Here is a 27,483-nt window from a genome sequence, read left to right as displayed (position 1 = left end):
TCATCGTCCCTAACCATTCAATAGAGCTGTATGCTCTCGGGATAATAACGACCATACTCTTTACTGTGAACGAAACACTGTGAAAAGTATGATGGAAAGGAGCATGAATATAAATCTAACATGTTACTCCCTAAGACAGATTTGAAGTAAAAGTAGGAATCTCCGACAGAATCACCAGTTGTAGATCTGAAGTAAGATCTTACGCATTCAAAGAGTGTAAATTAACTACTTTAGGTCAAATGATGTACCTATGATTTATCACCGACAGAGTAAGCACTCTTTTCATAGGCACCTACTGTTGGGTAAGGATGTCTGGAGTAAAACGATACCTAGTGGAACTGCACTGGAAGCTGACGAGAAGACTCATTTTCTCTGGGATCCTCACAATACTGTTATTAATTATTCATTCAAGGTCTCGTAACATGCAACTTCTAAGACGGACACTGTGATAACTCTTTCGAGATGTGCAATCTTTACCTGTTATCACGACGGAGTTTATTATAGCAGACAAAGGAAATACTCCTTTATAGCCACCACCAAATGGATACGGTTGTCCAGAGCACAGGATTACTTTCTGAAACGGCATCGTAAGATAGTGAAAAGAGTAAATTCCTGTGCGATACACACAATGCTGCGGCTGATCAAACTCTCGGGGTTTTCCCTGTGGTGACGGTACTCACAACTCCTGAGAGAACCGCACCACAGTCGATAAGCCGTCCTCCAAATACTCGTAGCGCAGCAGCTGTATGGGTTGGAGCTGTATGGGTTGGCACTACGAACTACGCCGACGTACGCTAGGGGCCGCAGCTGCCAATCCATGGGCATCTCCTGCGTGGATAGTGATTGGTCGATGCCTCGTTAATACCGGAGCAGTGAGCTACGGCTAAGAACTCTCTTCAGTGAGCCCACTCGCGTACAGTCCCCGCTTACTGCAAAGTCTGTAAGCTGCAGTGTTCGTCCTTCGTCTCCGAGACTGAGGCTCCGTAGGCATCGTAGACCAGCTCTGGACTCTAGGTTGGCATCACTGAGACGCACTGTGACAGGACTTCAATATTTTAGAGGACTTGTAATAATTTCAAACGTCTAACTGTCCTGGATATTTCACAAGAAGCATCATTTGAGTACGTCTTCATATTTAATAAATATCATTTTTTTACTAATTGCTGGTTGTCTTTCTGATTGAAGATAACCTATGCCGTCCTCCTGCATTGCCAACATTCCCCACACTGCTGGAAAGAGGATCACTGTAATTACTAATTCTAGATCAGCAATCTTTCACTGGTGTCGCGGGAGCGACTAACGTACTTAACCTATAAGAGTAGGGATACTGTGCTTTCGACCAAATCTTGTAAAAAAGTTCCGGGAGGGTATCGTTTCATTGAGGGTTCAGCTGCAGCTACACATCAGAGCCAAAGGCTGTGTTCTCCACAGCATGCAAGTCATATTCAAATTACCATGTGCAGAAGTGGCGATTATACGTTTCTGTACTGGGAAACTCGTTAGCCAATCTTCTACATGGCTTACTGTCGTTTGTATGTGGGATTTCGTCTGGCGCTAAATGTTATACTATAAGAAGTAACCTGTTATTCCAGCAGGTAGAGTGTAGTAAGAACATTATTTCATTTATCTGCTCCTGTATTGTTTCAGTCTGTCGATAACTCCCCTCCAGTACTCTTTTAGCCGGAGTTGAATCGATTTATAGAAATCAGCAACTCTTGCCACGATCTGTTCACCGAACTTACGCCACCAGCGTTCAAAGGGTTGCTAATCCCTCTTCTTATGGTCTGTGTTTAGACGTAGACTCATACCTTTTATATCACTCCAACAGGAAACACGTTGGTCGTTCTCCTGGTTTGTGTGGGGTAGATGCATCAGCAGAACTGTGGCCTACCCAGTTCTCAGTGCTGGCTAGGTGACCTAACATCGCCAGAAGACTGTTCAGCGTCAGGTTTGTCCTGTGAGCATCCATTTTGGCAGTTTCGTTTGTGAGACTTTCCTATAAGGGAGATGTAACCACATTGGGAAGTGGTCGCTCCAATGGAGATCGGTACCTGCTTCCCGCGGAGCAGAATGAATAGCCACAGCATCTGGCTTTGTGGGTGACTGAGCTAGAATGGTACACGTACTTTAAATCTACTACTCTAGACAAATGGCCACAGTACACAGTGTTGATGTCGCATATTTTTAATCTGTGCTCTGCGCTGATAATCGTGATCTTTCGCCGGTAAGTTTAACATTACACTGAAGTATTACGTACCTACAGCCTCTGTCATTTGAAATACCCCATTGGTTTCGGTATGAAGTGTAATATCTGAAGACTTGATACAAAGATTTCGTGTCTTCGGCCAATGAAAGTTGCTGATAGATGAAATTAATGTTGGAAGTTCCTTCAGCACAGCATTTACTTCCATCTCTATATTTTTAACTTCTGAACATTCTTTCTGTGTCTCTTCCACGTATATGTCAATGGCATCTCGGCATGTCGTAACAACTGCGTCAGAATCGAGTGTGTTTTGCAGCTTACAAACGATAGGATGGTTTCCAGTTTATCTGTCCGCATGAGTTTTTCTGCTTGTTCGGCAGAGGCAGTCTTTATCAGAAAGATACCATTACAAAGCCTTATCAATATTTATGCACTCTTATCAGTATTACGGAGTATCTACAAGTCCTACCGATTACGGAATGTAATTGAAATATTCTAGAAGTCACTTTTTTCTTTCTTCACCACAGTAAGTAGATCATCACAAGATGGTACCAAGTAAATAATCTTATTGTGTTTGAGGTCTTATCAGATCTTCCTTCTAGAACTCTACTTGTTGTCAAGTTGTCTATACAACCTGGTAGTCCATTGAGTCCGCTGCGAGACTGGTCGTTGGAAGAACGACATGGTGGGTAACAGATGACATATGGCGGCGACAGAGAGAAATACAGCTCCTGTTTCCGGATTACGTGACCACAGAAGGTCATGGAAAACTGACGTTGATTCATAATGTGTTGAAAGTATTTTGTCTTTATGTTATTTGGTTGTGGAAAGAAACTAATTTGTTGCCAGTTTGAACATGTTCGTCATCGATAGTAAAAGCCCTCTCAATGTGCAATGGGTACTAATCCAAAGATATTATAAAAATATATGTATTTGTGTATGTTCAATAGCTCTTGCAGAACTACTGGGTAGATTTTAAGCAAACTTGGTACGCATTTGCTTATTAACTGGAAAGAAATACTTCTGGCATAAGAACCACCAATCTCCTATTGGGGTGGGGTTGATAGAGCCGGGAGGGTAGGGGAGCAGGAGATCGACCAATAGAGGATTAGAATAAATACTTACATGGGCAATGCCGTATACTTAGCTAGTGTTTCTATAAGCGAATATTAGTTACTTGAGATAATTTACATCAACAAGGTATGCGTACCTTCCTAGCACACATAGTAAATGTGAGAAAAATTATGTTTAAATACTGCCTGGGAACTTATTTTTTTGCGATGGGTGGCCTCATACAGTTAAAAATGTCTATTTGAAGGTTAATTTGAAGGCTATAAATGATTTTCATTGCGGCACAGTTTATCGATGAGTCCTCGAAAATCAGAGAACCTGTGATAATAGTTATAAATTAAAAGGAGGACTGATTATATCCGTTAAGTAAAAGTAAATTCAATAATACTTATTGGTTGTTTATTTGAGAGCTAATTTACCTCCCATTGTTATTAAAAAATGCATTACAATATGACTTTACACACAGTATTTGCCGGTCCTGTTCTGCCACACTCATCGTTCAATGCTTACGTTATTCTGTTTCACTAGAATGCAGAATACTGAAAAAATTTATATCAGAATGGAAATAATTCCAGTATATTCATGGATGAAAAACTATTTTATTGAACTGTCAGAATTTAAAAAAAAAATTAACGAGCTGAGAAAAAACTGGAATAATAAGGACAGAGAAATTGGAAGTATTTAAAAATTCTGAAAATAGAATTTTCAACCAAAAACAATGTAAATTTGAAGTGCACTCTCTCATTAGCGGCTCCTATGCCATGGATTCACTTGTTCAAGGCAGTCTTGGTGCATTCATGCAACAGTACTGATGTCGAAGACGTCTCTGTGTGGTAGATTCATATCCTTTCTTGGATTCACACTGTACTTATCACTCAACCTAAAGATTGTCCACTGAAGTTGTATGGTAATGAGACGAACGTTGAACAGGTAGTAATTCACGTCCGGCAGCTACCTCAGCTTGTAGTCCAAGACTTCTGAAGTGTTCTTACTGCAAATGATTCCATTTAATCTTATGTATTCTTTTTATCTGAGCGTCGCGTCCTCTGCATAAACACATCATACTTGAGGACTATTTGAATAGGAACGTAAATATTACATGTGATCAACAATCGACCCTCTCCGGAGTGTCAAGGAGACAGCTCAACCACTCTCTTACGAGTAAGACAGGATACGGAATACTATCACTCAGCGACGCGTTTCAAGACTATTGGATTCGTCAAAAAAAAAAAGTTCAAATGTGTGTGAAATCTTATGGGACTTAACTGCTAAGGTCATCAGTCCCTAAGCTTACACACTACTTAACCTAAATTATCTTAAGGACAAACACGCACACCCATGCCTGAGGGAAGACTCGAACCTCCGCCGGGGCCAGCCGCGCAGCTCATGACTGCAGCGCCTGAGACCGCTCGGCTAATCCCGCGCGGCTTGGCTTCGTCATTCCGACGTAAGAATCCCCTAATCACTGACATCGTCAACGGGACGTCCCACGGCTTCTTTTTTCCTTCATAGAAAAGTAAATTCGCGAATGGTATAATGTGTTTTAGGGTTTCTTTTTATGGATACAAAGTACGCAGGCACTGATTACATTCCATTCAGATCATTAAGTACGTCCGACTTTTTTTTTTTTTTTTTTTTTTTTACAGAGCGTATTACCAAACATAATAAACAAAAGCCACTTGCCAGCTAATACGGAAATATTTGGACGTAAATGGTGCATGGTGGAGGGTATCATTTCCTCCTTTGCTCTTCCATTCGAGAATGGTACGTGACACGAATCACAGCAAGTCTGCGAATGATCTCTTTTCTTTGTTATTTCCACGCTGTTTATGTGGCAGGCAGTTTTGTGTTCTCTGTGTCTTATTGGAGTTTACACTTGTAGAATATTTAATTGTAAATCTCTGCGTGATTCACAAGGCCCCTCTTGAGTTACACTATCATGTCAGAAATGCTTCAGCGCTTTTTAAGCGGTCCCGCGACGACCGTTCCTTTTGGATCTTCCCCGAAGGAAGCAAGGAAGAAGGAATGAAGATAGAGTTTAACTTGCCGTTCTTATCCAGTTCATTAGAGACGGAGCACAAGCTCGGATTGTGTCAAGGATGGGAAAGGAAATCGGCCGTGCCCTCTCAAAGGAACCATCCTGGCATTTTCCAAGAGCGGTTTAGGGAAATCGCGGAAAACCTGAATCTGGATGGTTGGACACGGCTTTGAACCCTCGTCCTCCCGAATGCGAGTCCAGTGTGCTAACCACTCCACCACCTCACTGTGGTGGATCTTCTGAGACTCCTGTTGTAGTGCTACTTGCTAAGGGTCCATGACTGACGAGCGATGACCAGCAATCGTTCGAACACGCGCTAGAAACCAATTCTTTGTGCATGAATTACATTTCCTAATGCTTCTTCTAACGCGTCAGCCTGGCATCTGCCCTTCCTAGTGCTACGTTGTCATTCCATTTTAGATCACTCTGGGCGATTAGTCACAGGTATTTTACTACAATACTGTTTACAGTGATTTATAGCCAAATGTGTTATCAACCAAAAATAAAACTTTTCGGTTGTTTATGTGGAACACATTACGTTCAACTTTGAGGAATACAGCGAGTCTCTGCTTCACTTCCCGATACACTGCAGGTCTTATTTCATTTTTCTACAGGTTTCTGAGGTTGTAACTTTCCTACATAGAAAAAAAAAAGAATGAAGATCCCAATGTTATCAGCTAAGGCATACACATACAGTGATAACCAACACATAAAGAACACCTGCTTAATAGCTCGTAGGTCTGTATTTGGAACGAAATACAGCACTGATTCTACTTATCAAGGACCGACAGCTTATGGGTAGGTTTGTCGAGTTATGTGACATTAGATGTCTACGCGTAGCTCATGTAATTTACATAAATAACGGATCGTTGATTTGCGTACTTCATGATTACTGCCGAAAGCGACCCAGATGGGTTCCATAGGATTTACATCAGGCGAATTTGGTGGACGAGACTTTAACTTGAGTTCACTATTATACCCCTCAAACCACTGTAGCACGATTCTGGCTCAGATATATCGATAATTTTACTGCTGAAAGATGATATCAGCGTCGGGGAAGACATCAAGCGTGAAGGAATGCGGGTGGTTCGTAGCTATCAGCGTGTCTTCGGCTACTACCGCAGGTCCCATGCCAGCACAGGAGAACGTCTCCCATAGGATAATACTGCACCCACCAGCCTGCATCCATGGCGCATTGCACGTTTCGGGCCGCGGTTCACCTCGATGACGCCGTTTGTGGAGACGAACATCGACCTAGTGTCACAAAAATGTGATTTACCAGAAAAGCCGACACGTTACCATTAATCTACAGTCGAATCCCGATGGTCCCAGTCAACTCCAAGCATAACTGACGAAGTCGTTGGTTTAAAATGTAAACCCGTGTGGGTGGTCTGCTGCGGAGCTCCATGTTTAACAATGTACGATGAACGGTGTGCTCTGAAACACCTATCTGTGCATCAGCATTGTGCTCTTTCGGAAGATATGCCACAGATCACTGACTATCCTGTAGTTCTACCTCTTTCCATAGATGCTCACGCCAGGAGGACATGGACATTCGACCAGCTTCGTCGTTTTAGAGATACTCGTTCACAGGCTCCGAGTAATAATAACTTGATATTTGTCAAAGTCGCTTATCTCAATGAATTTCCAGATTTGCATCCCATATTGTCGCCAGGGTGATGACCCGTCCATGTCTGCTCCGCTTAGGTGCTTTGCAAGCCGTCACTTGCTTTAATCATAGACATACGCTTTTTCTTTCACTACTGCCTTTGTCCCACATCGTGCGCAGGGTCGGCAGGGTTAAGTACAGATTTGGCGTGGTTAATTTTAAGGGGTGGCTGGATGCCTTTCCTGCCGTCACCCCAGCCCCCCCGCCCCCGGGATGGAAGTAGTGTACCCTAACTTTCTGCATCTAGTGTAAATACTGCGAATGTGTTTCAAATGTATGCGAGTCGTGTAACTGAGTTGGGAAGTGGGGACCAGCCCGGTATTCACCTAGGGTGATGGGGAAAACCGCCTAAAACCACATCCAGGCTGGTGTGCCGTCGTTAATCCGCCCAGCGGATTCGATCCGGGGCCGGCATGCCTGTCCGAGTCCAGGAAGCAGCACATAAGCGCTCTCAGCTAACCTGACAGGTCATAGACATATGTCTGACTGATGCTAAATATTATTATCCTCACATAAAAAAGTATTATCTTCTCAACACCGGTCACGTTCAGATCTCAAATTGATAATCAGATTCCACGCCCGGGTTCCCGGGTTCGATTCCCGGCGGGGTCAGGGATTTTCTCTGCCTCGTGATGGCTGGGTGTTGTGTGATGTCCTTAGGTTAGTTAGGTTTAAGTAGTTCTAAGTTCTAGGGGACTGATGACCATAGGTGTTAAGTCCCATAGTGCTCAGAGCCATTTGAACCATTTGATAATCAGATTATCTAATTTAACAAGTTTGAACCTTGAATTGCTGGTGTACCCATGTATCACCACAATAAATAAAAACTGTGAATAATTGAATAGTATAAATGAGAATAGTGGTGTATTTAAGTTTACAATAATAATGACAAGTCTTTATTAATCCTTTTATAACTACAACGAGCTGTTAAATCTGTCAGAGCAAGTGACAAATACAAATCTGAAAAGGGATGGTACTTAATTGGCAAAGCATTCATTCGGGTGGAAGCTATACAAATTCTCCCCTGAAGACGCCCAATTCTGTTCAAGTGGAATCAACTACGACCAAGTACACCACAAACTATGATTCACTGGGGAACAGGGACCTGCAAATATCATTTAACAACCCTACGCCAGTGTGGCAATGCTTTACCCTTTCACCTTGATTCAGATGGCGGCAGAGAACGGCGCGCAGTGGGCGAGGAGCAGCGCGCTGCGGCAGCTGTAATGTTCTCACGCATACACGGAAATTCGCGAACTACGCGGACCGGCGTTCTGATTATTACGATGCGAGAAATTTCCCTATCAGAGCCCGGAAATCATGGCAGATTTCAGTGTCAGGTGCACCTGTTCGCTGGTCTGGGCAACCAGTTTGACTTTCAGGCACGACGGTGCGTGCTGGAATTGTCAGACGCCAGATGACCAATTCGGGATGAATATGTTCACCCTCGTGGCGCACGATCTGTCTGAGACGATATGCAGTTCCACTGTCGGTACAGTTGGAAACTGACACTGGCTCTTATTCCACCACAAGTTACAGACCACAAGTCTCACCCACTAGGGGAAGACCTGAATTTCTCCACTAGGGGAGGATCAGAAGACGAAGAAAGCAAAGAATCAGAACCACATTCCATCAAACCTTGGTACAGAAGCTCAATTAGCAAAAACATTGTATAAACGAATTGAACTATCCTCTACTCAATGAATCTCTCCTCTTGACTGTTCTGTTAGCTTGTTACCCATTGCAAAATCAGCATCGGGGTTCCTACACTGCTTTGCGTATCCTGAGAGGAGCCAATCAGCGACTCAAAATCTCTCTTATCTTAAAACAGAAGGTTTTAGACTATGAAGGCGTCGTTCTGACGGCCATGTTTCGACCAAAAAAGTCAACGTAGACAGGACCACAGTCCCTCTTTTACAGTAAGATCTAATCTTTCCGGGCCAGTCATTTCCAGTTTCTGAAAGAAGGCTGTTAAGCTTCCCAGGTAGTCGTTCCCGTGAAATATATGTTTCTGGCGCTCGCCAAAAGTACCTGGCGACTTTCCGGTATGAGGGGAGTTACAGTCTTGTCTCTACTAAACATGTGCACCAGCCACTCTGTATTGTCCCATCTTCTAATATGAGAATGCTCAGAGTTTTTATGACCTTCCCACCGTTTGCACAAAAGCTCAGATTACAGCAATCTCTCTTAAATGGCTTCCTCCACCCACTTCTCACCAACTGGCTTGCCTCACAGCGGACTGTCGCCTGGCCCAGGTAAAATGTTTTGTTAACCAATGTCCTTCTGCTCTGACGCTAACTGGTAAGAGGGTAGTGCTACGGCCTGAAGTCTGTCTTCAGGTACAATCCTCAGAGTGCTGCTTTCCAGAATCACTCGCACGGCCAGGTCACATCACTCAGAATTCATGGCCCACAATCCATCTCTCTCCCTGTTCTCTGTCGCCTCCACTACGGCCCCATGGGTCGAGTTCTCTACAGGCTACACTTGCAGTTATATGAACACTCTGCCCACAATTTCCTCACGTAAGAAAGTCATGAACCACACATACCAAGTGTAGTACTGGGGAACACCCTGATTACGACCTAAAATATGAATATTAATCTGACTGATAGTGTTGTTAATGTGAGAGATTCGCATGTCACCTCTAATATGCGGTATCCAGTGTTGCGGTGGGTAGTGGTCATAATTTTTTGCATTATTAGTGTATGTAGATATATTGTGAACAGCAGTATTGCTGTCAAATCCCACTGGCACACTGCTGAGGTCATTTTTACGTCTTCCGTTTAGAGTTATTAAGCAAAATGTTAAGTGATTCATCTTCCAAGAAGAACTCAACCCGTTTGCAAAGCTAATCCGTAAGTTTGCATTTTTTGACTGACTTTTGTGGAACCATGTCTTATGCCTTCCAGAGGTGAAAGAACATGGCATTAACCTGGACGCCTTTGGTTTCTGTAGAGCAGATTTTTCTTCCCCATAACATTCAAAACATTTATCACAAAACATGTTCCGTAATTCTACATCAGATTAGTGCCAGCGCTGTGCGGTTATCATCATATATCCGATGGCGGGTTTTTGAAGTGGGAAAGACTTGCGCCTTTTTCCAATCTCTTCATACTCCTCGTTACTTTGACGTCTCACAACACATTAATTCTAGAGTGGGAGTAAGCTCCTACCGAGTGTGGTGGCGCAGTGGTTAGAACACTGGACTCGCATCCACGATGAGGACGGTTCAAACTAACTTCCGACCATCATGATTTAGGTCTTCCATTATTTCCCTAAATCGCTTCAGGCAAATGCCCGGACGGTTCCTTTGAAAGGGCACGGGTGACTTCCTCCGCCATCCTTCCCTAATCCAACGTGACAGATGAACTCGCTGTTTGGTCCGTTCTTCCCCAAATCAACCAACGAACCAGTAAGCTCCTTTCCATAATCTGTGCAGAGTCGTACAGGTAGCTCAGCAAGTCTTTTGAGTGATTATTAGTTCATTTTGTATCGGGCAATCATTTATTCAAAGTTGACCACTTAGGCATTCGAGCAGCGATTGAGGGAAAGAATAAATTATTTTCTGAGTTCAGAGCTGGGAGAATATCAACCCACACATTACACAGAGTAGCATTCGTCCTGGCAGATGAGAGAAATAAAATGTTTGTATAGTATACTATTAGTTAACTACAGGAGCGTTCACTGAAAATTCTCAGAACTAGCCTGGCTTATAAACAGTAACAATGCCCACATAGTGCTAGGGACAGAACGGTGGCTGAAACCATACGGTAACAGAAGTGAAATCTAAATTCTGAATTAAATGCGTATCGCAAAAATACACCAGACGGCGGTAGTGGAGTGGTGCTTACAGCCGTAAACAATATAATACCTAGTGTGGAAATTGCAGAATTCCAATGCGAAATAATTTTGGTAAAGGTAAGTGTAAAAAGTGGATACACTATGGTAATCGAATGCTTTTATAGACCCACTGCTTCATATGAAGTAGTTGCGGAACCTTTTATGGAAAAACTACACAAGGTTGCGCATAAATTTTCAACTCATCCAAAAAACACACATGAACTTAATATCTAACATAACATGCCGACTCAGTGAAATTTCTGCTAATTAAAATCAATGTAGCTTTACACTGACAGGGAGGGCACCAAATGACTGTATAAGCTAGAAGGAATATCAAGAAAATAAATAGCTAGGCTCTAGCTCAGAACACAATAGCCGAAAATAACTGGAGCCGACACACAAAAGCCCCGAAACTAACAAAAATTCATCTAATCAATAAGAATAATTGTGAATAAACAATATAACAGCACAGAGCCGACTTGCTTAATGCTGTCAAAAAATGTTCAAAAGTGTGTGAAATCTTATGGCACTTAACTGCTAAGGTCATCAGTCCCTAAGCTTACACACTACTTAACCTAAATTATCATAAGGACAAACAAACACACCCATGCCCGAGGGAGGACTCGAACCTCCGCCGGGGCCAGCCGCACAGTCCATGACTACAGCGCCCTAGACTCCTCGGCTAATCCTGCGCGCGTAATGCTGTCAAAAGGACAAAATGAACAGGTCAAGTAATTCAAATCAAGGCCACTAATTTATGTGTCAGAAAAGTCAGTTTGGTAAGCACAACTAACAATAAAATAAGATAACGCTCGGGGTCTAATTCACTTAGAGTCTTCAGCTACTAAAACTTATTTTGGGTAACAACACTAAGCTCTGCAGCAGCCCCACATTTATGAAAAAGGTTCAAATGGCTGAGAACACTATGGGACTTAAAATCTGAGATCATCAGTCCTCTAGAACGTGTTGTTGTTGTTGTGGTCTTCAGTCCTGAGATTGGTTTGATGCAGCTCTCCATGCTACTCTATCCTGTGCAAGCTTCTTCATCTCCCAGTACGTACTGCAGCCTACATCCTTCTGAATCTGCTTAGTGTATTCATCTCTTGGTCTCCCTCTACGATTTTTGCCCTCCACGCTGCCCTCCAATACTAAATTGGTGATCCCTTGATGCCTCAGAACATGTCCTACCAACCGATCCCTTCTTCTACACAAGTTGTGCCACAAACTCCTCTTCTCCCCAATTCTAGTCAATACCTCCTCCTTAGTTATGTGATCTACCCATCTAATCTTCAGCATTCTTCTGTAGCACCACATTTCGAAAGCTTCTATTCTCTTCTTGTCCAAACTATTTATCGTCCATGTTTTACTTCCATACATGGCTACACTCCATACAAATACTTTCAGAAACGACTTACTGACATTTAAATCTATGCTCGATACTAACAAATTTCTCTTCTTCGGAAACGCTTTCCTTGCCATTGCCAGTCTACATTTTATATACTCTCTACTTCGACCATCATCAGTTATTTTGCTCCCCAAATAGCAAAACTCCTTTACTACTTTAGTGTCTCGTTTCCTAATCTAATTCTCTCAGCATCACCCGACTTAATTCGACTACATTCCATTATCCTCGTTTTGCTTTTGTTGATGTTCATCTTATACCCTCCTTTCAAAACACTGTCCATTCCGTTCAACTGCTCTTCCAAGTCCTTTGCTGTCTCTGACAGAATTACAATATCAGCGGCGAACCTCAAAGTTTTTATTTCTTCTCCATGGATTTTAATACCTACTCCGAACTTTTCTTTTGTTTCCTTTACTGCTTGCTCAATATACAGATTGAATAACATCGGGGAGAGGCTACAATCCTGTCTATCTCCCTTCCCAACCACAGCTTCCCTATCATGTCCCTCGACTCTTATAACAGCCATCTGGTTTCTGTACAAATTGTAAATAGCCTTTCGCTCCCTGTATTTTACTCCTGCCACCTTCAGAATTTGAAAGAGAGTATTCCAGTCAACATTGTAAAAAGCTTTCTCTAAGTCTACAATTGCTAGAAACGTATGTTTGCCTTTCCTTAATCATTCTTCTAAGGTAAGTCTTAGGGTCAGTATTGCCTCACGTGTTCCAACATTTCTACGGAATCCAAACTGAGCTTCCCCGAGTTCGGCTTCTACCAGTTTTCCCATTCGTCTGTAAAGTATTTTGCAGCTGTGACTTATTAAACTGATAGTTCGGTAATGTTCACATCTGTCAACACCTGCTTTCTTTGGAATTATTATATTCTTCTTGAAGTCTGAGGGTATTTCACCTGTTTCATACATCTTGCTCACCAGATGGTAGAGTTTTGTCAGGATTGGCTCTGCCAGGGCTGTCAGTAGTTCTAATGGAATGTTGTCTACTCCCGGGGCCTTGTTTCGACTAAGGTCTTTCAGTGCTCCCTAGAACTTAGAACTACTTAAACCTAACTAACCCAAGGACATCACACACATCCATGACCGAGGCAGGATTCGAACCATCGGCCGTAACGGTCGCGCAGTTCCAGACTGAAGCGCCTAGAACCGCTCGGCCACAACGGCCGGCCCACATTTATGACAACAGAACAATTAGCACAGCTTAAGCTGAAACAAAGGCAGACACAGTCGTCTGAACACCGATATTTGCGGCGAGCACAGCTGGCTTGACGCTCTTCGTGCTCACCCTGCCCCTTGGGTAAGGTTAACAATTGGCTTGTGTCTAGCCAGCGCAACCTACTACGGAGGCAAGATGGCAGGCGGGATCCGCTCCGTCGCAACAGAAACTGACGTCTCATGTTGATAACAAGTCGGTATTAGCTCAGCTCCAGACACCACCAGGTTGCCCCACTGCTGGCCACATGAACTTGGCGCTCCGTCTGTACAGCTGACAGTTGACTCCCATCTCAATATCTCTCTTGTTGTGATTCCTTGTTGGCTCTCGCCAGACTGCCCAATGCCCACAACTCCCACTCAGGCTCCTCGTAGCACGATCGTGGTGGTGCTCTGTCAACCGACTGCCACGCTTGAGGTAACATCTGGGCAACCAGCAAACAAGCCCCTCATAGGGGCCGTAATTTGCAGCACAGTGCTGTAACAACTAGCTGATTGTATGAAACTTTACTAACGAAAGAGTGATTAGAGTGGTCACTTCTGTTATTATAAAGAGTTTTTTACAAACTTATTTGAATTTGGTCTTAGCTGGTACTTAAATTCTTTCTGACACAAACGTTACCGTTACTTTTGTGGAGGTGAATACGTTATTTCGTGCCATATCTCGGTGTTATGGTTAACTATGGCCGCTGTTGTACAAAGTCATCACGCTAGTATCAGGAAGGCAATTCCGTGTCTTAATACACCATTTTCGTAGCGAGAACAGTTTTATAATTAGTGATTGGTCTACTAAATCGTTAAGAAGGTGGGTCTAAACAACCTATTTGGATGCTGTTTGTTTTAGCGATTGCCACCCCAACTCCCTTATTGTCTCCGTGACTCCCCTCTTCCTCGGCAATACAAAAAGAGCTCACCTTCTTTGGACTTGCAGTGTCCTCTGTCACTCCCACACCGAACAGCAATACTCTACCGTTGTGCAGGAAGTCTCATTACTATGCCTGTGGCATCCTCTAAAGTGTTCTGCGACCAAAACGCAGTGTTTGATTTGCCTTCTCCGTAACATTATCTGCGCGAAAGTTCCGATTTAAGTTGTTCATAACTGTAATTCCTAGGAATTTAGTTGAATTGACAGCATTTAAATTTGTATGATCTATAACGTAACGGAAATCTATTGGATTTCTTTTCGTAATCATGTGGATGACCACACTCTTTTCTTTATACATAGATAATTGTTCCTTTTCTCACAATACTGATGTCGTGTCTAAGTCATTTTGCAGTCGGCTTTAATCTTCTGAAGACTTTGCTAGACGATAGATTACAGCGTCCTCTGCAAACAGTCTAAGACGGCTGATGACATGGTCTCCTAAATTGTTTTTGTAGATAAGGAACAGCAGAGGGTCTATAACACTTCCTTGAGGAACACCGGATACCACTTTTATTTTTCAATAATATTTCCCGTCGATTACTACGCACTGTGACCTTTCTGACAGGAAATCACGAATCGAATCGCACTACTGAAGCGAAAGTGCATGGGCAAGGAATTTGATTAGAAGTCTCTTGTGAGGTAGGGTGTCAAAAGCGCTCTGGAAATCTAGAACTATGGAATCAGTTTGATATCCCCTAAGAGCCCTAATTTCAAAACCAGGTTGTTAAATATAGGCGTCACATTGTTTATGAAATTAATTAATGTCTTTCTATTACTATTTCCTTTGTGTTCTCTAAACTAGAGAGAGACGGGAATTAGATCTTGATATTAGATAAGTTGGAAGTGTTTAGGCGTATTGCAGTTTTGATGCAACTCTTCCCAATACGTAATTATTAATTTTCAGCAAGATGGTGGTGATCTTGTTAGGTTTCTCTATACGCCACAAAATTTGGCCCTAGGCACTAAGTTACTAACAGTTTTGTACTGTGAGTTCATGCACTCAGCAGTGTAGTAGGCGCCTCTAATATAAAGCGTTATGTTTACCGTTTGCGAAACGTAAATACACTTCACAATTTCCGCAGTCGTAATATGAACCCACAGTCCGTAGTCAGCAGCTACAGGAAGAGCCTCGACCGATAGCGGGTTAAGTTACACTGTGTGCCCCCCAGGTCCCTCTGTCGCTTCTCACTGCTCGCGTTTCTCCCTCACTGCTGTTTCTGCGATACTGTCTCTTTCGAAATATCAGAAGACATCAACCCTGAAACTTTTTTTCTTTTTTTCAATCAGTGAAACGTGACGACTGTCACGAATGAACACTTTTCTTGTGTGCAAATCTTTGGTGCACAGTATAATTAAAAGATGAAGTGAAATTCGGGCTTTTCCCGATGTTATGGTTGTGATATCATCCTTCCTCGCCCAGTGCTATACAGTTGATCATCGTTCAATAATCTGATACTTGTTTGCAGCTCACCGGAAAATAATGGCAATTTTTACCATAAATCCCAAACCAAAAGGACACGTCATTTACAACTGAGCTCATCAGTTTCTGAACTACTCAGCTTCTCCGCAAGAAGCAAATTGAAACATTTTCAGCCGCGCGGAATGGCCGTGCGGTTTGAGCCGCCATGTCACGGATTGCGCGGCCCCTCCCGCCGGAGATTCGAGTCGTCCCTCGGGCATGGGTGTGTGTGTTGTCCTTAGCGTAAGTTAGTTTAAGTAGTGCGCAAGTCTAGGGGCCGACGACCTCAGCAGTTTGGCCCCTTAGGAATTCATACACAGTTAGAACATTTTCATGAAACTACCTTACTAAAGCAGAATCCAGACTCCTATAGACGCACTCTTCCAGAATGCGCAATGATTCTCCTCTATACATACCGTAAACAATGAGTTTCATAACTTTCCTCGGACAATACTTAATCACACATCAAGCGGCTGAACCTGTTCTTCGGTACCTCCCACGCAACAATGCCATATGATTTTACTTCACCAATGAATTCCAAGTTTCATACGTCACATACATGCTGTATCAGCCCCTCGTCACTCTGAGAGAATAACATATGATAAAAAAAACGTCAAACAACAGAAAATAATTATTACTGTTCGTAACTAAATTCATAGCGTAAAGTGTAGTCTTACAAACAAAATACTATTTAATAATCCTTCTACCTACGAAGTGTTTGAAGTCATTCTCTGACGTATTCCCAGGAGGTCCTTGTAATGGAAAATTTTAGAATCTGTGACACCGGTAATATTGAATAAGCTCATACAGCAGTTACATATTGCTATTGTGAAAAGTTACATAGATTTTCGTGTTGATTGTCATCCGGGAAATCACCAGATTAATTCACAGGTTGGTGTGTGGTTTTTGTGATCTGCAAAGTATGCACACACTTGCTGGCGCCTACTGTATACGAGCACAGAGCCAACAGATGCCATTGTGTCGCCACGGAAGTGGCTGCTTCCTCTGGGTTTGGTGGAACGTAATAACACGTAGGTCGTATCCCACCAGTGTTTGGTGATTGTGGTGTTGCCTCCTTCGTTGACTGCCGTCTAGTCGATCCTTTTCAGCTGGAACCAGCTTCAGGCGCCAGGACAGCTATGTGGTTGTTGTCGATGGGACGACCAACCTTGAGCGCGTTGAGCGGCTGGAGACGCGAGCAGCAGCCATCTCTGCGACATTCGCTCCAATTTTCCCATCATACGATCGAACACGGAGGTGAACGTGACGACCAGGCTTCCGACGTTACGCAGCATCGGCATGGCTGCTGGAAATGTTCAAATGTGTGTGAAATCTTATGGGACTTAACTCCTACGGTCATCAGTCCCTAGGCTTACACACTACTTAACCTAAATTATCCTAAGGACAAACACACACACCCATGCCCGAGGGAGGAATCGAACCTCCGCCGGGACCAGCCGCACAGTCCATGTCTGCAGTGCCTGAGACCGCTCGGCTAATCCCGCGCGGCTGGCTGCTGGACGTCACCGAGATGTTGTGGTCGGTGGCTTCAGTGTTGACGCCGTCACCGCCTTCTTTGGTGTCGACGGCACGCGTGGTATTCCTTTGTGCCGCTGGGACGGTGCGCGTCTGCACTGCTACTTGTGTGCCGCCCCGCACGTCTAGTTCGTTGCGGACTGCCCGCCTGCGTCTGTAAGGCGTGCTTTCTGGTGCGTGCACGCCGCCTCCCCGGGTGAGGTGCGGCCACAGCTGCTGGCTGTGTACCCTCAGCTCACGTCAGATGACACAGTGAGCCCTGCACGTCGGACGGTGCGCCTCCTCGAGTTGCTGGGTGGGGCGCGGACGGCGGTCGGAGCTTGCCGCCTGGTCCTCTGTAGCACCCTGCACGGTATTCCACGTTGGCGAGCTAGCGCATGTACCGTCTCCTGGAATGCCTTCTAAAAACCATAGCAAAAAGTTACGAAAACCTCAAGTGAACTGTGTCAATAACGAATAAAACTGTCTGTGTTAATGTATGTAAATGTGCTGTCAATGATGAAATATTGTTTTGGAACAAAAAAACTCTCCATCTTTACGTAGTTTGAACATAAAAATATCAGTAATAAATATATTTCTTGGCAACAAATATTAAGAATAACAAAGTCCATATCATGTCATGGGATTTCTACATAATTGTGGGATAAGGACTTCGATGTATAAAATGACCAATCTGGTTTCAGCTCTTAGACCTGTCAGAAGCATTTGTATGAGGTTGCTTCTAAACGCACGATTTTGTTAATTGTACTAAAGCTTTTTAACAATATACGTAGAAAAACTATTTGGCCTTGTAATGTCATTTCATACCTCTACGTACACGTGAATGCAGTGAGGTGCAAATAATTACTTATCGATAGAATTCATGTTTTATCACTGGCCATCAGCCACTTTTTTTTTTGTGACCTAATGGCGGATTGGAGAGCGGTCGGTGAAATATAATTAATCACATGATTTTCGGGCTTCACCCTCAGGATCACAAGAAAAAGTGCTTCGAATACTGTGTTATCACAAAAAGAAAATTTTTTTGCAGAAAAGTTTTCATTAAATATATACGTCAAACTCAAAGACAACAAACAATAATAAAAGCCTCTGGCTTGCTTTTGAGTAAATTTCGGCCTGGTAAAACTCTTGTTTTCACTGCCGTGAATATTATTCAAATCATAATTAATAGTATAAAAGGTTAGTGAACCAATGGGCTTGCCGCAGTGGTAACACCGGTTCCCGTCAAATCACCGAAGTTAAGCGCTGTCGGACTGGGCTGGCACTTGGATGGGCGACCATCCGGTCTGCCGAGCGCTGTTGGCAAGCGAGGTGCACACATCCCTTGTGAGGCAAACTGAGGGGCTACTTGATTGAGAAGTAGCGGTTCCGGTATCGGAAACTGACTGGGAGAGCGGCGTGCTGACCACATGCCACCCCATATCCGCATCCATGACACCTATGGCCTGAGGATAACACGGCGGCCGGTCGGTAACGTTGGACCTTCATCACCTGTTCGGGAGGAGTTTAGTTTGGTTTTCAAAAGGTCAGTGATTAACAAAGAGTTCACATAACGTTGAAAATAATAGAACAGCAACATAGGTGAGTATATCGTCCCCCTCTCTCTCTCTCTCTCTCTCTCTCTCTCTCTCTCTCTGCAACAATATTTATTTATCGGACATTAACAATTACAGTTTTAAACAAACCACGAGTATTTTTTAGCTAGCCGTGTGTGTTGATAACATAAGCAAATTGTTACAAAAAATGGCTCTGAGCACTATGGGACTAAACCCCTGAGGTCATCAGTCCCCTATAACTTAGAACTACTTAAACCTAACCAACCTAAGGACATCACACACATCCATGCCCGAGGCAGGATTCGAACCTGCGACCGTAGCGGTCGCGCGGTACCACTGCGGCCGTCGCAAATTGTTGCAACCCAACCTAGTACTTCTACTCAGAATTACTTGCCTACGTAGCAACACTGATGATTCTTAGTGTATATTTTAGCCCCTACTACGAGTGCGCGAAATATACGAAAAGTCCCACCTTATAAATATTTTCATCCACGATTCCAAACGTAAGAAACCGATACGTCTCATAAAAAGAGAAGAAAAGAAAAGAGAGCGACAGTAGGCGTGCGCACGGGCGCCTGGGACAGTGGGCGGGTAGGAGGGAGGGAGAGGGAGAGAGAAAGAGAGAGAGACGATACACGCAACTTTGAATTTCTCGCAGCCACGATAGTTCGCCTCGTGTTTCCGTTCACAGTTCGCGCACCTCGGCTCATCCTAACTAAGATTATGAAGTTGAAGTTGAAACCACCAGAATTACAAGCAGTCAGCTAAACAACTATTTTCATACATTCCACAAAGCAGTTATATTTAGTGATTCCAGAGCAACAATATCGGCAATTATCAACACAAAAGATTCAAAAATCATAAAAGTTAAACAAGTCCAATAAGTAATTAGATTTGTAACAGAAGAACAAGGCGTCTGCAGCTCAGTGGATACTACCTCACAGTGCCTTAGATGAAAAGCTGATTTTTTATACAAAAAGAATACAAAAATTAAACAAATTTCAGAAACTATCATGTCTAAACTCATTATTAACCCCATGACGTACATTGATGAGTTCGACTCGTGTAAACGAATTACATCACGGGTCATACTTGTGTGAATGAAAGTCGGGACAAACAGTTTTTATGTGTCGGATATGGTTCTGTTCAGTACATTCATAATCCCAAAAACCACCCACGGAGAGAGAAACGAAACAAATTTTGATTTGTGAATTAATTTAGCAGAGGTAATGTCGAAATATGTCCAACTGCCGACCTACGAAACGCGTGAAAAACCAACATAATGTGGAACACCTTTTATTGGCGAGTACCAAACTAGTATGAATTACTCTAGTAGTAACTCTTACTTCTTTTGTCTGAACTGCTTCAGTAAATTACTTCTGTAGTAATATACTCTTTTAGTAACTGATGGAGAGCTCAGTTTCTATTTACTTCTTTAGTTGTAACTAAAGTAGTAACGCCTTGTAACTAAGGAAGTAAGCCATTTCCGCAAACTGCTGGCACGTGCATTACGTTCCCTCTCGTAAAATATTGACTGTCGGTAGACATTACTGCATCACCTTTTGCGTAATTTATGTTCATTGCTATAATTTTAGAAGCTAGAAAGGATTATTAAATTGAATTATTAAAACTGGAAAATCTAAATGCTATTGTACTAATTAATGATAAGATCTGTGTATTATGAAAAAGAAACGTGCTATTAATGGATGAATCTATTGTTAACTCCGTCATCTACAACTACCAACGTACATTGTTGCTTGGTGACACGCATTAATTTAAGTGCCAGTTTGAGATACGAGCCAGCAGCAACATGGAGGTAGCCATGAAACATTCAAAAGACATACCAGAAAATGAAAATGAGCGGTTTGCTGAAATAATGAAAAAGTACGTAACTACTATTGAATCTAAAAAAAAAAAAAAAAACACGGTGTCAGCATGCTAAAAAGGAAAAGGGATGCTTGGGAAAAAATACACGCTGAGTATAACGCAAAGGCTCTTACATAAAAATAGCAAGAGCAGCTTAAAGTAATCTGAAAGGACATGAAAGCGAAAGCAAAGCCAATGAAAGCTAATGTAATAGAGGACAATTTCAAACTGACTGTGGAGTAGGTGAGATGAAGATCGACGATATAAGCCAAATGGTTGTTGATATGATCCCACAAGTTTCGAGGGGATAGCTGGAGTTAGCGACAACGACACATCTGAAGGTAATGTGATACCGTCAGGCAACTTCGATGATGATAATTGCTCTGAAGGTAGCAATGAAACTGCTGAAGTTGGAACTTTATCCCATAGTCATGAACCTCTGCCTGCATTCTCTGGTAGGAGCTTATCAGAAGATGCGCCCAGCATAAGAGGAAGAGAGTATGCTGTTGTAGTGAAGAACCAAGAGTTGTTGAAAAAAGCAGACGAGGCTCATTCCTTAAAAGTGCGTTTAATAGGAGAGAAATACAATAAAAACTTGTTATTAATAAAAAAATGGTTCAAATGGCTCTGAGCACTATGGGACTCAACATCTGTGGTCATAAGTCCCCTAGAACTTAGAACTACTTAAACCTAACTAACCTAAGGACATCACACACATCCATGCCCGAGGCAGGATTCGAACCTGCGACCGTAGCGGTCGCGCGGTTCCGGACTGAGCGCCTAGAACCGCTAGACCACCGCGGCCGGCTGTTATTAATAGAAAGACACAGAGAATTCATGGAAGAAGAACATAACCTTAAAATGGAATTTATCAGTAAGTTTAAGAGCGTAATGGAGCAAACTACACTAGACTCTCGCTAATCCGGCAATTCCTGGCACATTGGCACATATGGGTGCCGGATTAGCGAAGGGCCGGATTTTTGAGTGGCTGAAATTTATTTCATTAATTTATTTTGTTTTTTATATATTTTGAAAACATAGGAGAGATAGTGTCATGTACTCTATTAAACCGAAGGATACAATTTTAAAACATAGGGGATATACTTTATTAAATCCAAAAGAACATTAATTTTCAAAGAAAACTTAGTCCTTGAGTGTATACTGAACATAATTATACAGTCGTATCACTCGCTATGAAATATGTCCCTAATTTTTAAATGTGGCAATGATGATACACGGCAGTGGTATGCTTTATCACACAACCGCTCTACAAGCATTACATCGGTACTGCATGTATCTAGTTGTTGTAAAATGTACTCCAGGAAGACCTCGGCAGCTTCAGCATCAGCAGTGTGAGAAATCTTCATGCTCTCTCCTCCTGTGTCCTCGTCTTCATCACTTTCATCATTACTTTCTTGCATGCTTTTGATTATTTCTTCATCTGTTAAAGTTTGGTCCGTATCACAGTTTTCCTTTTCCTCATTCAGCCACTTAGTAACATCTTCATTATCAATTTCTTCTCCTCCTGGTAGGTTGTGGAATATGTCAGTGTACAAAATAATTGATAATTCCGAATTGACTGGCTCAACGCTGTCACTCACTACTGGATCCAACTCGGCATCAACGGATGGCCACAATTTTCTCCAGCTGTTCATTATGGTAGCGCTCTCCACTTTATCCCATACTTCGGCTACTTGGAAAACAACATCACGTATGTTAATTGCTTTCCACGCCTTCAGCATAGTCTCGATAGAGTCGTTTACACTTTCGTTCAGCAAGGAGACGAGAAGTGGATGTCGATAATTACGTTTAATTGATTTCAAAATTCCCTGGCCCATGGGCTGAATTAGGGCTGTCACATTGGGTGGGACAAATAGTGCTTGTACATGTATACCATCGGACTTCAGAGAAACATCTGAAGGATGACTGGGAGCATTGTCAATTATAAGGATAGCTTTCAGTGGAAGCTTTTTCGTCTTTAGCTCTTTTCTCACTGCTGGTACAAACGTTTCATGGAACCACCGAGAGAATATTTCGTCTGTCCATCTGCCCTTTCTTCTGAGCGCAATACCGCACTGGTAGAGTATTTGTGTCAGTGTGTTGAAAACAACGTTGATGTTGGGATTTTCCAGTCAGCATAAGCGGTAGTTTGTGACTCCCATTTGCATTACAACACGCTATTAATGTTACGCGCTGTTACTGTTTCTTGTAACCACGAGCTTCCTTCTCGTTCTTGGCAGCTAATGTTTGTGAAGGAAGCATCTTGTAAAAGAGTCATGTTTCATCTGCAATATACAAGGCACCAGAAGTTAAATCTTCTTCCTCTACTATCTTCCGTATCTTGTTTACAAACTCATCAGCATCCATGACGTTAGCTGAGCGACTTTACTCGGTGACTGTCAGCTGCCGAATTCCATGTCGTTCTTTCCAGTTTGACAGCCAGTCTTAGCTGGCTGCAAAGAAGTTACTGCCACCAAGTTGTTTGTTAAATGCAGCTGATTTTTCCTTTATAATCGGGCTACTGACTGGAATTCCTTTACTGCATTGTTGTATGAACCATCTATAAACAGCAATGTCCAGTTCTTCATTCTCACTCTCTCGCATAACCTCTCGTTTTCCCAACTCACTATCCATTTGTGTTGAGTACTGTCGAATAACATCTTCTTTCTTTTTTATGTCATAAATAGTTGCAAGTCCAACACTGAACTCAGCAGTAATGGCTTTCTGCGAAGAACCTCGATTTAACTTATGTAAAAATTTGGAGTTTCTGCTTGAGGTCTAGCGTTACGTGTTTCCTTTTAGAAGACATGATTGCGAACTGTAAAGAAAGCAACAATTTCAAATACAGTATATGAAGCATTGTTTTACTAAGCATTGTTGTGCACGATAATTCATTGTGCAGGTGTTTTCGGATGTGTGGTGGATACTCAGAGACCGGACTACTGGGGGCCGAATTAGCGAGAGTGTAGTGTACAGGTACCAATTCTTCAGCCATTGCACTCGAGAAATTAGGAATTTTGTGAATGAATAAGAAAATATTCATTTGTATAAAACATATTTTATATCCTTGACATTTTTAAAATTGATTGATATGCTCTTGTTTTTTTGTATGGCATATTATTTCTGTTTTTCATTTCAGCATCGGTACTAATTTTTGTTACTACCACAATCTAATATTTGTCTGAATTTGCAATATTATAGAAGATTTTTTTTAGAAATAATCGGAACATTGTATGACTTTGTATACTCATTTAAGAAATAAAGCGAGAATGTTAATTCCGTACCCAAAAAAAAGAAAGAAAAAAGAACACAACTATAAAATTACACATAAAGAAAATGAGTCACTTTTCAGTGCAGCAGTGACAATCCAATGGCTTATTTATTCATTTAAGAAGATACAGTATTCACACTAACATCTAATTTTACTATCAAACTAAGTACAATTTTAATTACAGTAATTAAGTTTGATAGACCTTATGACAGATTGGCCTGCACCGTCTGTTTCTGGCTGAAATGCATATTGCTCGAAGTCATTCACCTCCACAGCATCACGGTGAAAACTTCTCTAACTTCTATTCCAAAGTTGTGTACAACTGCAGCATCCACAATAACATTCTCACATTTGTTTGATTTAAATCGCATTGCTTTAGTGAGAATTTGGAAACGTTTCTTCCAAACACCGAACGCTCGCCCTATTACAAACCTGGCAGCAATACGGGCCCTATTGTAGTGCCTTTCGGCTCCTGTGTGGGCTCGGAACACGGGCATCATAAAATGTTTGGAGAGAGCATATCCACTATGTCCCACAAGAAACCCATCATATTGTCCATTTTCAAATTCTGCGTCAACTCTTGCCCCAAACGCGTGCATCACTCGTGGAACCTGGCCAACGGCTTACCACGTTCAAAATCTTCATATTGGCATCACAGATGATTCGTATATTGATACAAAAGAAATTCTTGCGATTTCTTGTGCTTTAGAAGAACAAAGTATGAGTATATGTCCACAACCTACGTTCCCTAAGACAGTTGGTTATCCACCAGTTCGATAGAATTCCCTTTTGTTATTTGATATATTTTCTTGACTCTGTGGCATTGACACATACAGTGACTTTAAGGCAATTAAACTGTTTATCACACTGATAAAAGATCTTCCAGCAGTAGTACGATGGACATTAATGAGATCTCCTGCTACGATTTGATAAGTACTTGTGCGAAATATTCGCAGTCTACAAAGAAGTTGCAGCCTAGGAGAGAAAGCACGGTTCCTGTCAGAACTGTCAGGCAATAACGGCTCCAGCATACCAAGCAGCAATTCAAAAGATTCCTTACGAAACCCAAACCACTATTCGAGATCACTGTCGCTATACATCACAAATGGGTCTCTTCTCTCCATTACAAACCTCATTCTTGCGATGTTCACCTCTTCCTCTATCTCCATATATTCTTCGTAGTCCAGGTAATCCACGGAATTTGACACTTAAAACACAAAAATCAAAGATCACACTTTACGCTCTTACTTTACTCCTACTACTACCTAGGAGTAACTTTTGGCCCTATTTCCTCCTTAAGTTACTAACGTGGTAGCGTACTCTTCAATGGTGCTCTCCACCAGTAATGGTGTAAATAAATCTACTTCGGAAGTAAATGAAAAATTTACTCCTAAAGTCATTTACTCCTTTAGTTCAGTACTATCGACTGGAAGTCGCCGACTTCCTTCACCGTTAGTAACTTATTACCCTAGTTTCACTTACTCCTGGTTGGCGTTCGCCAACCTTAGACTCCAAAGGTAATACAGGGCCCGTATTCCAAAGCATATCGATCGGAAACCTAAAAAAAAAGACCAGCAAGCATGTGCAAAGTCTGCATGAAACACAAAGTACGAAGCGAAACGAAGTGCACGCCATTATATTTACCATTTCGAAACTACAGTTCCATGCAAGACTAATCTGTTTTAGAGTTGTAAGCATTTTACTCTTAGGAATTCGTTGAAGGGGCGCATTTCTTCCTGTAACTGCATTTTTTGTTGACAATATCCACTTTTAGGCGTCATGTTATTACATTCCCTCTCAAGAAGTCACACCTAAAGACGCCCATGAAGTTTAAAATTTCTATTAAAATATTATTTAAGTGTAAAAGTTGATATTTATATTTTGAATTATTATTTGCAATACTGAGTTACAAAAATATGCATGAAAAAGGAACAAGAATTCAATTAGCGTTAACGTCTGCAAGGACAGTATCACATGAAACAAATAAACGTGTAGCTACATAACAGGTACCAGCATGTCGGCTTGTACTCCTATTACGACTGTCTCGCGCATCCCGCTGCCCTGTTTCGCATGCTGCTTCTCAGATCTCTTGGGCACGGACTTCGTCGTGCTAAATGGTGCGGCAAGGGGTTACTAACATATTTCAAGAAGAATTTAAAAGCCCCAATAACATTTTATCTGAGGGAAAGATGTGAAAACAAGGAACGACTCAGTAGTTCCTGAAGGACCAAGAAGAGAAACAGTAGCTAGATTCCGCCTGACTGCTGGACATGACTGGCCGCCCATCTGCATGAGGTATACATCCTGCCGTCTTCACATTGTGTTGGGTGTCACAAGATTGCTTCGATCAATAACGAAGAACACCTAAAAGAACGTACAGAATTAAGTGATTATAACTCAGACTTCAAATCATTGTATTGGGAAGCAAGAAGACGAATGATAATAAGTCAAGAACCAGAATATTAAAATAATAATAATAATAATAATTAAGAGTTGAAAGCGTTAAGTCGGCTAGTACGAGAAAAGTGTTTCAGTAATTCAATTATTTCGCAGAAAGGCAAGCTGGATTATTTAAGCCTATGAAAATGGCTCTGAGCACTATGGGACTTAACATCTGTGGTCATCAGTACCCTAGAACTTAGAACTACTTAAACCTAACTAACCTAAGGACATCACACACATCCATGCCCGAGGCAGGATTCGAACCTGCGACTGTAGCAGTCGCGCGGTTCCGGACTGAGCGCCTAGAACCCCTAGACCACCGCGGCCGGCTAAGCCTATGAGATTTACGGGTAAAACAGTATCGTGTTTGTGAATCAGTAGTTATCATGGAGGAACATATTGATAGAAGAACGTAAATGAAAAGCCTTCCGTGATCAGCAATTATCTCTTTAATTAATGTATAAACACAACGTACCAATGGATACCCCAGTATGAATGTGAAACGAGGTTAACGATAACACAAGAGTTTAGGAGATGATAGGGAACTCCGTTGCATGCCAAAGGGACAATAAAACAAATATTTTGATTTGTACTGTTAGCTTATTATTTCGAAGTGACATCGAGCCGTACCGGCTTTAATTTTGGCGGGCTTGGCATGGCGCCACTAACTACTTTGGCTGCCGATATAAATCTTGATCATATGTCTCGAATAAGGGTCCTTGGTCGAGGCATGTGTTGGTTTTTGGCGGGTCCGGGTACCGACAGTTAGCTACGGGGCCGACGGGAGTGGCCGAGCGGTTCTAGGCGCTTCAGTCTGGAACTGCGCGACCGCTACTGTCGCAGGTTCAAATCCTGCCTCGGGTATGGATGTGTGTGATTTCCGTACGTTAGTTAGGTTTAAGTAATTCTAAGTTCTAGGGGACTGATGACCTTAGAAGTTAAGTCCCATAGTGCTCAGAGCCATTTGAACCTTTTTTTTTCTT

This window comes from Schistocerca nitens, chromosome 4 (assembly GCF_023898315.1).
Source record: "Schistocerca nitens isolate TAMUIC-IGC-003100 chromosome 4, iqSchNite1.1, whole genome shotgun sequence".
NCBI lineage: Eukaryota > Metazoa > Arthropoda > Insecta > Orthoptera > Acrididae > Schistocerca > Schistocerca nitens.
Note: the sequence above shows the minus strand (reverse complement) of the source record.